Source organism: Montipora foliosa, chromosome 3 (genome assembly GCF_036669935.1).
Source record: "Montipora foliosa isolate CH-2021 chromosome 3, ASM3666993v2, whole genome shotgun sequence".
NCBI classification, from domain to species: Eukaryota; Metazoa; Cnidaria; class Anthozoa; order Scleractinia; family Acroporidae; genus Montipora; species Montipora foliosa.
This window is the reverse complement of record NC_090871.1, coordinates 43344916-43356484: the sequence shown is the minus strand read 5'-3', so window position 1 is coordinate 43356484 and position 11569 is coordinate 43344916. Positions and strand designations below refer to the sequence as shown.

The 11569-nt window shown below is 38.8% G+C and overlaps 1 non-coding gene across 1 annotated transcript; it reads right to left on the bottom strand.

Annotated features, from left to right (window-relative positions):
- Positions 1–9446: 9446 nt before the first annotated feature.
- Trnat-ggu (transfer RNA threonine (anticodon GGU)) lies at positions 9447–9518 on the bottom strand. The gene has a single exon. It is a non-coding gene; the product is annotated as a tRNA-Thr (tRNA).
- Positions 9519–11569: the final 2051 nt, after the last annotated feature.

Genomic DNA, 11569 nt, shown 5'->3' with positions numbered 1-11569 from the left:
GTCCATCATTCACGTAAATTTGAGTTGTAAGTTAACGAACCTATTTCTTTCGTAGCATTCCGATAGCATCTTGTAACATACAAGATACATAAGGAGCTTAAAATATGGAATTGTTGCCCTAAACACCGTGAGACCCCTCAAGGGGACGAGAATCATCTCCATTAGTTTTAAGGCCAGCCCCTGCCATGGCTATGAACTAACTAAAGTGACCTGATCTTTGTCCCATGATCGCTTAAAGCTAAGGGTTCGCGTCCCGATCAAGCTTGAAGCTCTTCGGGATTATTAAAATTGTTCAGGAGCCCATCAACCGGAGCGTGCAACTTACCTATTTTCGTGCAACGGCGTTTTCACAAGTAAGGTTATTTTTAGATTGAATTTCCCGCTAATGAGACTCCCAAAGGAGCCCGATGACCAATCACAAGAAATTAAGCTGACGTCATAGGGTCACCGAACCGGAACTGCCTTTGTTTTTTGACCTAATTTGCGGGAAGGGCAGGTCTAAAAATAAACCTACTTGTGAAAACGCCGTTTCACAGACGCTGTATGGAAGTTGCACGCTCCAGATGGGCTCCTGAATTGTTTTAGTTTTTATGTCCGAAGCGATGTTCCTACTCTTTAATAAGGACTCAACAAGACCGATTTTCAGAATTAGGGTGCCGATTTTAGACATTGTGACTCAGCAAATTTTCTTTTTTTTTCTGGCATCTCGAGCATTATAAGTAAATTTGCATTTCGGTAGCGAAGATTAAAAAAACCGTAATTGATTTTGCGCGATCGTCGATAAAATATAAATATCTTTCTCTTTTTTACTTTATCGACGTTCGCGTGAAAACATTTAACAATAAATTATCGCGTTTGCAGACAAACGTCACTCTAAACTTGTGTTTTGTCAAAAAAAGGTTATTTCCTACCTGTTGGCGATCGTGTATCAAGTAACTTCTCAAAAGAAAGAGAAGAGTTAAAGAATAAGATAATTTTCATACTTTTATGGCAAGCGCGCAACAGCCTGCCGTTTGCCGTTTCACGTAAACGCAATGTTAAATCGCTCTTACATCAGACATGACATAACGCAATCATAGCTTCTCCGTTATTTATTGCGTACCTTTTGAACCGTACTCTTTACACAAAATTAGACCTTTGATGCAAGAACTGTTACTTCGTATTTAAGGGATGCAAATCTAATCTCCATTTCTCTCGGGTGCGCGCTCTTGAAAGATTTTAGATCCTGCATTTCGTCATCCTGACTCAAAGTGCGTTTTCTTAAAGCCATCAGATGGCCCATTCTATTCATAGTTTTGTCGCACACTTGGCACGTGTCAAGCCTTGCTTTTCTAAAACTAAGCACGTCTTTCAAATTGCTATTAAATACATTTCGAAACGCTGAAAAACTAATGACAAGTCCCTTATTTCTCTTTCTTAAACTGGTTGTTTGCAAACGGGGGTGCAGGGGGACAAATTCAGACCACATTTGACGCATCGAAATGTTTGAGTTGAAGTATTTTTTGCACCGTGTTCGTGACTTTCGATAGTGTGATTCTCTTGCCTTGTAGGAAAGTATGAAGTCTATGACCGCATTCCTTGCTGCAGGTAAAAGTTTCCGAGGCGTCTTTTGTCCCCTTTTGTCAGGTTCTACTGATGGTCCCCTTAGGTCGATTTTATTCAGCAGGCCTTTTATTTTGCTTTTAGAAATGCCATAAACCTTTCTGAAAGCCGTTTTGCACATCTTTCCAAGTTTGGGTACGTGATACCTTATTTTCCGCACCCCTCGAAATGTCAATGTAACCTCCATGAGTTTTGAGAATAAATAATTTTGTTCGTTGTATGGTTTTCTGTGAACCATGTTCCTTTGCTCTCAAATAATAACTTTAAAGTAAAGTGGTTGCATTTATATAGCGCCCTTATCACATACGTCTCAAAGGCGCTTTACAATGATCAATTTACCCCCAGCGGACTGGAAGCATATACAGGCGCAAATTGCAGCCGCTTCCAAGCAGTCCATGCATGCTGGTACTCATTTTACCGACCTCGGAAGGATGGAAAGCTGAGTGAACTTTAGCAGGAAAGAAGGTCGCCAAATATTCCAGTCTCGGCAGAACCGGGAATGGAACCCGGGACCTTAGGGTTGGAAGGCAGAGATCTTACCACTGGGCCAACCCCTCCCCCTCTGTTTATGCCTTCCTTTAAGAGGCAACCACGGTCGCAGTATGTAAAATTAATATGATCCAAGGCCTTAAATGGTGCATTCTTACGCCAGTGGGTTTTTTTTCTCTTTGGCACGTAAATCCTCATCAACCTGCTGTTTCTCAAGGTCTTTCTCCCTTTTTCCACTGAGCTTGCTACTGGATATCCTAGTTTGAAATAATGCCATGGTCTAGTCACATCAAATGTGTATACCAATTCATTTAGGTCAATCTCATCTGGACCACTGCTCTCTGCAGGCAAACGATGCGGAGAATTCATCAGTACTCCTCTGAGTCATTTCTTAAACCTTTTTGTGCTTTTCTTTCTTTTAAAGGGTTTTTCTTCTGTACAGAATAGTCTAGCTCTGAATTCACTTATATTTATGACGAATGAAGCTGTTGACACCCACACTTAAGTTCAAGTGTTCTAGTAACGCCAAGACTCGACGAGGCTAATTGATCACAACAAATGTCATTAATTTGGATGATAAATTCTCTGCCGTTAGACTCAAATACAGAAAGGGACAAATATTGATTGTGATAGCATGGAACTCCTTGACAGCTCTTTCTTTCTCGTACTTATCGGGTGAGGAAATGACCTGTTGTGATTTCACGCAAAGGGCAACAGTAATACAAGTGACGCATGTTGCAATCGAAACGTAGATAAAAAACGTGATTGCGAAATTTTCGGAAAATTCTGGTTAATATACAAAATTACCTTGAATTGCCCGCGTCATTTCAGTAACATCTAGATTTTGTTTGTTTGTTTGTTTGTTTTCTTTTACTACGAAATGCCCATTGCCCGCTCCAAATTGCCATAAAAAAAAGTTCACTTACCCACAATAACCTCTGTGAACCCGACATTTGAGACAAACAAGCCTTAGACGCATTATGTTACCAAAGGTTCTTACACTACAAATGGATTACCATAAGGTTTGACCAATGCCAAATATAGTAATAATGCAACATATTGCGAGCTGGAGCCCTACCTTTACCCGGTTTGAATTTTTCGACGCCCTTATCCTTTTTTTCATCGGACTGAATCAAATGTTTTATATTTAAGTACTTTATCTATGCATGAACGGGTCATCTCAAGATAATTCTATTAACAGTTGTTTGTACTTGTTATACTTAGGTGTTGCCGACACCAAAGGTTTCTTCGCAAGACTCTCATTATGCCAGAAAACTAAAAACCAACCTTTTCGGAATCTACTGTGCAAACGAAGACATTATACACTGTTTTTTTTTTACGATGAAACCATTGGGGGATGAAAAATACTTCAAATATGGACCATTTCATCACCTTATCCTTCGGTCAGATAATTCTCCTTCACAGTTTAAAGAGTGCTATCTATTCTTTTTTCTGGAATACCTCATAAAAGAAGAAGTGTTTTTGCGAATTGACCTTAAATTTTTGTTGGAGGGACATTCTTACTCCATTTGTGACAGGCGATTTGGCTGCATTCAAAAGTATTTTGACTGTCATGAAACAATTGAAACTCCTCAAGATTGGGAATTAATTTTGAGAGATAGCCATCTGAGTAACGTGAAAAGCTACTGGATAACGCCGGATTGCATCATGGACTATAAATCTTTTTTAAGGAGGAAGTACGTTTCCAGAAGTGAAGACGTGGAAAACGCTAAACTCGAGGTGAGAAAGATAGCCTTTTTGAATTTTGGGTACGGAGAAATGGAAGATGAAGAAGGAAACTTGCGTCAGGCTATGCAAACACACTGAAACGACCTTCGTAAGATTCACGCTGAACACAAGGGAAAAACCAAGAATTGTCTCGTTCGTCAAGAAAAAGCAAGCTGGTGATTTAAATCCTGATCACTTAGTTCCAGTAACACAAGAAAGAAAAAATATTCGCGATGATGTAAAACAAAGCTGTTTGAAGCTTGCTGAAAATTTGTCTCAGCGGGCAATAACATTCTACGCCTCATTAATAGGTATCTCTCGAGATAACGATGAAGGCGAAAGCTAAAAGTGCAAAAAAAGTATTTGTTTTTGCAGTCATTCATATATTTCATGATAGCAAGGTAATGGAAGAAAATTTTCTGAGGCGCCAAGAACGAGTACTTTATATTGAGAGGTGACGTAGGTCAAATTTCTCAATACAGCAATTTGAAATTTTGGGATCATAGAGTAGCAATAGGTCGAATATTGCCCTCTGCTTCTGAATTGCAAGCACACAGCCAGGTGCCCTTGAACATGATCCCCTGTTCCTAACACCGTTCCTTTTCTCAATCGACACCTAACAAGTATGCTATGTCTTGGCTATGATTTTAATTTTTGGCGAGTCTATGGAGGAAGTGAGGGATGGGGAGGGCGTTATGTCAAAATTTCGCACTCAGACGGCAGCCCCCCAAAACGGGGGCTGCTGTAAGGCATTGGGCATCACATATAGAAAACGTTAATGTGTTGAGTGACATTGACAATAGTTTATCTAATCATTGTGTAAGCTGTTGCCTATTTTGAGAAAAACGCATTTAATAATTCAGGCTAAATATTAAGCTGAAGTTTATTAAGGACTTCACTTCTGACGTTTTGGGCGTCTTATTCTCTTGGTATTTTAAATAGCAGTGACTCGTTCAGCAATTTTGTATTTGTGTTATTCCATAATTAACACTCAAGAACCAGTTTAAACGACATAATAGTGCGGTAAATAAATGTATAGGAAACTTCACTCTTTATAAACAATTCTTTTGTTATTTAAATTTTGCCAACCACATAACAAAAGAATGCTTTGTTTCGGCAGCCAATAGATCTTTGGTTGGCACATTAATGACAATAGGTGACGTAACGGTGAATATCGCTATTGTCTTAAACAGAACTAAGCGAGAGTTAACTTTGGCTAAAGAAAGTTAACAAGAGCGTAGAGCTGAAAGTCAGTGAATCGCCTCTGAGTTTGTCTTCCATTTACTACGTAAATTGGAGAATGATTGTGACTATATAATGGTGACTTCTTTCTTAGATGATCTGGATTGAGGAGAAAGTGACCTCATTTACTCACTAGCTTAAAAATGAAGTGTGAATACGGCATAATTATGCATCACGAGAGTTTTTTACTAATTAAGACGCTCTCACACGCGGCATTTTTAGGTTAGTGAGTAAATGACGTCACTTTCCCTTGGATCTAGCTCAAAATAAATAGTTTTTCTCTAAAATAAAATCTCGCATTTCGAGTATTCAGCATAAGCACTTTCGAACTGCAAAGAAAAACGAGAAGTGGTTTTTGATCGTAGTAACACTTTAAGAATAATCATTCTCCCTTACTTGAAAAAAAACAATTACCGTAGTTTAACCCTTTCACTCCTGTGGGGTTCCCCATTCACGAGTAAAATCGTCTGGCGTTAGAGTAAAATCTATGTCTCAGTGGCCCTTACTGGAGTGAAAGGGTTAAATTGTGTGTGATAATTTCCTCTCTATTGCCCGTTCACTGTTTACTGCATTCAGTACGAATTTGCAAGTGATCAGCGCCAATATACCATTCCACGGTTTTTGACCGCAATCTTGCCTAGGGGGCAAACACGGCTAAATTTACAGTAACTGTATGAGATTTTGGTCGACTTTGAACCGCTGTAGCGCCGCTAAAAAGAGACAGATTTCCAACTTTTGCCACTGCTTTAAATAGTTTTATTGATATCATCCATTCAACGGAAAAAGAGGACTACCTCTGGGGTGCTTACCATTTAGCCAAAAAATTTGAGGTCAAATGGAGAGGCAATTTTCCGGAGAATCTTTTCGGAAATTGTGGACAACCTCCAGAGATAGTCCTCTTTTTCCGTTTGGAACGGAACTCGCGAAATGCTGTTACCATTTGTGAGAATCCTTCCGCTTTCAGGCCCTTTCTCACAAGATCGAGTAAAATATGCGGGATGGAATGCTGTGTAGTAAATGGTAAGCGCCATTCTCATCCGGTTTGTCATTAAATTCGGAAAATCGCTTACCTTTATGCAATGATCATTCTATCCGCATTATTTGGCTAAATGGTAAGCACCCCTGGACGTTGTCCACAATTTCCGAAAAGATTTTCCGGAAAATTGCCTTTCCATTTGACCTCAAACCGAAATTTCCGGATTTTTTGGTTAAATGGTAAGCACCCTAGATACCGTGAGAATTAAAAGTCAGTTGTGTGAATATCGAAAAGAATGCGTAGTTAACTTATGAAAAATCTGAATGAGAAACGTTCTCCTTTGGCTTACACAGGGCAGACAAGGCAAAAGCAAATTATATTTTTTGTCAATGTTCGAGTGATGTCCAGTAACCATGAAGCAATGCACTTTTATTGCTGGATAATTGCTCTGGGGCGGGCGTGGCTTGGTAAATCTTCACTTATCAATTGCAAGAAAACCAGTTTTTAAAAACTCTAAACCCTCAATTGCTTTTGTGGATTTTCTTTTTAAAGTTATTTTTTTATAAAAACACGCTTCCTTAGCACGTTACAATTTTACCATGTATGAAACACGCATTAGTAAAATAAAAGAATGTGACTGAAAAATTCTGATAACAGCGTGTGAAATTCTAGAACAAAAAACGATAAAATTCTTTGAACCACTGTATTTTTGCCATGTGCTAACTGAATTTTGCGAATAACAAGTTTTTTTGTCACGTAACACTGCGTGACAAGAGTGCGTGAATTACTTATCCGCCTGTACTCCATTTTGTTCGTGGAGTTCTCCTGGGGCATATTGCTAATTGAAATTGCCAAGAATGGGTGTTCGTGTTTGCCACGTTTTGTGTTTCAAGACATGATAACGGAAGGCGGGAGGCAAAATGGGCTGGAAAGTGCGCCTGGTTGAGCAAAGATGAAAAGAATTGTCTCATCCCTTTGGGTTTGTTCGGCCATGACCGAAACGATCGTCTCTCTCCATTGTGTCATTAAGCCAATTTTACGAAAGAACAACGGTTCACCGGTAACTTTATGTCACTTAAGGATGACAAACGCTACGTCTGCGAGTTTCCATTTTTCCCTTAAGGTTTTATGACCTTTTATGTGATATTTATCCGGTTGGCACGAAAAGGGCGGGAAATCAACCAAATCTCCAAATCTAAGAAGAGAGAAGAGGTGAAATGGGCAACAAAGACGCTTGTCGTGTGTAGCCCTAAGGGTAAGAATTTCGCCATTTATTTAAACCAAGCTTACGATCTAAGCAGATTTACAACATTTACTCTGTTTAAATGTAATATCTACCATTTTCTTCAAATGTACAGTCAAAATTTCTTGACCGCACTTCTGTATACTGTACATATACTGTAAGACAGTGTTTACACGAATGCGCTTTCATATCGACATAATTTCACGACTTGGAAGCTCCGTCAAAATTAATGCGGTTCGGAAGTGTTACCACGGAACTTTTTTCGCCAGAAAATCCAAGTCGTGATGTTACAAGAGAGCGCTGCATTACCCGCTAAATTCACCATTTTGAATCGAACAATGAAAATTTTCGCGCCAAAGCAGTAACCGTATTCAAACCGATACGGTTTCGAACTTCACATGACAGACGAAACCTTCACCTTTTGAAAAGTCTCGAGCTCCACTTTTGGCAGCGTTTTCAAATCGACCCGGTTTCAGTAACAGTCTCGATCTGTGTAGTGTAAACAGAAGGAGTAAGCATATCAAAAACCGATGCGGCTACAAATCAAACCCCGTTCATGTAAACGCTGCCTAAGTAGTACGGAGCTTGAGAAATTGCGTTTTTCAGACGCGGACAGAAACTAAAAGCTAGCGGTTTTTCCCTTTAACTCGTCCTCAGACAACAACATGATGCAATAAACTCAGACAAATAAACTCAGTGTCTGGAAGAAAAATTTAAAAACATACATTTAAAAATATAAGGCAAGAGAAACATTTTAGCCCATCGTTTAAGAATGTTTTGGATTTATGTGACATAATTCATTTAAGGAAATGCCACACTTTAGTTTGACAAATAAACTCAGAGTGGGAGCATACATGTATATAGGCAGGAGAAAGAATTGCCCAATGTTAAAACAAGTTGTTGGAGTTTTGAAAACAAGGTCAAACTTGGCTGCAAAATCCAAAGTGCAACTGCTGCCTTTGGAAGCAGTTGCACTGACGGCGAGCTTTAAATTCCTAGGGGGGGCTGCGTCATGGCTTGTTGCATGCATGTTTAACGACTATGAGGTAATAGTCCATGGGCAAAACAATTCACTAGACCTCTTTATTGGAGGCTTATTGAAGGAAATCTGCACGTGTTGGGTAAGGAAAAGCGGCTTCCATGGGATATGAAACATTACTTCTTCTGAAGTCACCTTAGTGATGTTTCAAAGATCAGTTGCAAATATAGCAGACATATTATTGGCGTTAATAGCCTTAATGGCGGATCATATTAGCCTTTTTCTCACACATATACATTTTTTTTTTATTTCCAGGTGCTAGTCACAAGTTGACAAATGGCAATGCCACTGACTCCTTAAATTAAAAGATGCTGCCAATGGAAAGGTTAGAGTCCAGTTACTGAAAAAATAAAACCGTCCCAGTGGGAAGGACCCGGTTTTCAGTTATATATATATATATATATATATATATATATATATATATATATATATATATATATTATATAACTGTAGACAGTGCTGTTTCGGCCTTCTGGGCCTCATCAGTGCAGTGCTGATGTCTAGGATTTAGGTTAAGCTATAAAGCCACCCCAGATGTCCCACGCATGTGGTACATCCAAGCCATGCCAGAGTGCTCAAACTAGCGAGCTAGTGAGCATGCGCAATTGCTAGTGGCAATGACTCATCCTAATAGAGTGCTCAATTTAAACATGAAAGCAAAAGCTTTGTAATGCTAAAGAGCTATATCTAACTGCAGACAGTACTGTATATACTATGTATCAGTAGTATATATATATACTATGTATACTATGTACCAGTAGTATATAAATCTTATTTAAGTTTCGTTTTTATTCAAAAGTTGTCATAACTGAAGAAGGTCTTTCACCGAAACGTTTTAGTAAATTTTTAATTTTTTAACTTTTTAACGTCAGAAGTTGTCCGTCCTCGCTTCCTTTTTACTTACTACATATATATATATATATATATATATATATATATATATATATATATATATATAATGATTGTGTAAGTTTGAGCGGGGAAATAACAACAACTAACTGCCTCATTTACCTTTGGATCACCAACCTATTCCCTTCAGAAGGCGATTCACAGTGATTTCTGACAAGTATTAATTAGTAGTGTAGGATGGGAACAGAAATCGATACAACAAAGGAAATGAGTGAAAATGTGTTCAGCCGGGAATCGAACCCGGGTCTCCTGGTTACCGGTCAGATGCCTTACCACTCGGCCACTGAACCAACCCCGCCATTCAGCCGAATTGGAAGGACCTTTAAATGGCAAGCTCTGAGGAGAATCGCACATTTTCTGCAGTGAGGATCGCGTCACTATGCTCACTATATATATATATATATATATATATATATATATATATATATAGCTCTTTGGCATTACAAAGCTTTTGCTTTCATGTCCAAATTGAGCACTCTACTGGGATGAGTCATTGCCCCTAGCAATTGCGCATGCTAACTCGCTCGCTAGTTTGAGAACTCTGGCATGTCTTAGATGTACCACATGTGTGGGACATTTGGGGTGGGTTTATAAGCTCAACCTCCATCCCAGGCATTAACACTGTACTGATGAGGCCCAGAAGGCCGAAACAGTGCTGTCTGCAGTTATATATATATATATATATATATATATATATATATATATATATATATATATATATATATATATATATATATTTCTGAGCGGATTCGCTAAAAGGTAGCTGCTGGAGTTTTCGCTTGAGCACGGGTGTAGCCCGTGTTCAAGCCATTGTGGCCTCTCAAAATTGAGGGGGCTTGCCGTCAAGGCCTGCTTTGCCAAACAGCCCAGGGACAGTTGTAGCTCTGAGTTGTGTGTCAAAAGCACAAGGCTGGGGGGGTTGCTGCTTTGAGACTTTAACTGCAGTTAGAGTTTGTGGCCTTGTTAAGTGAGACTTTACAGTGTAGCATGCCTTCATTGGCAATTTTCCCTGCACCAGTGTAGACCTGAATGATAATTTGCTTTTGATCACCAATTTGAGTGAAGCCCCACTGTGGTGTGGGTACGTGATTGGCAGTTGTCTGACCAAAGCACAGGGGTAGGGAGGGTAGCTTTTCTTTGAGTTTGTGACGGTAGCAGAATTGGCTTGTTTTCACAATTTCTGAAGCCACCTTTTGACAAATCCAGTTATATATATATATATATATATATATATATATATATCACCCGTTTTCAAAAACGTTGCAATTTCAAAGTATATATGATATATATATATGCCTTTTGTTTTCTCATCAGAAAGGTGTTGACAGGAAAAAACAATAGGGGGCCATTTTTACAAAAGGAAGGAAAAATAGCTGCTGTCAAACCTTTTGTAGGCTTTGTTTGAATTTCACCAGTTTACCTCTTTCTAGCATCCACCATATCTTTTTTTCTTCTCGTTTTTTTTTAAATAATTGAGAAGAATAAGGTATGTGAGAAAGGCATTGTCTTAACATCTGTGCGCGGGAAACTCAGTGTTATTATTTTTTCCTAACTGAAACATAGTTAATAGAAGTAGGCTGGTTATGAAACTCGATAAGTTTCTTTGTTTCATGTTTTTGTTCGCTTTTTTGGCCTTGACCCTGCACAAAACCCGACAAAAATACGCTTTTTTCGGCAGGATAACCAATCGAAAGCTTTGACTAATTTATTCGAAATTAACTTGCGAACCAAAAACAAAAGATTGTGCAGGGTCACGGTCGGTTCAACATCTAATTGCGACTGTATTGTTCCTGCTTTTGAAATTCCCAGGGTTTCATAACCAGTCCCTAGATTAACTATGACTGAAAGAACTGCTCGGGTTATGAAGATGGTGATTACTAGTCAGCTCTTTTCCGAATTACCTTGAAGAACGGAGCAGTTTCGCCACATATCTCATCTCAAAAGCCCAAAAAAAAAAAATCAAAAAGTAGAACGTAAATGACTTTTGGAGAAAGTGAAGTTGTAGGGGGTTTTCACATGACGTCATCGCCGCCATGTTGATGGATTAAAACAAAAGATCTCTCATTAGCTTCTTTTGTTCGTCCACCAGAAGTCGTACTTTTCTATATTTTGTTATTGGTGTCTGTAGAGGTTGGTTTAAAACGTCCTATATTTCATTACTTATGGCTTAATCTTTCAGTTTTGAAAGGTGTCTAACGAATTTATAATTTGATAAATGTTTGTTGGGAATATTGTCTTCGCAATTCACTTTGTTCTGGTCTTTCATATACCGGATCCGAAATAATTAATGTCCATAAGACAAAAGAACACCGTGAACATAATAATACCTAATTAGCAAGGC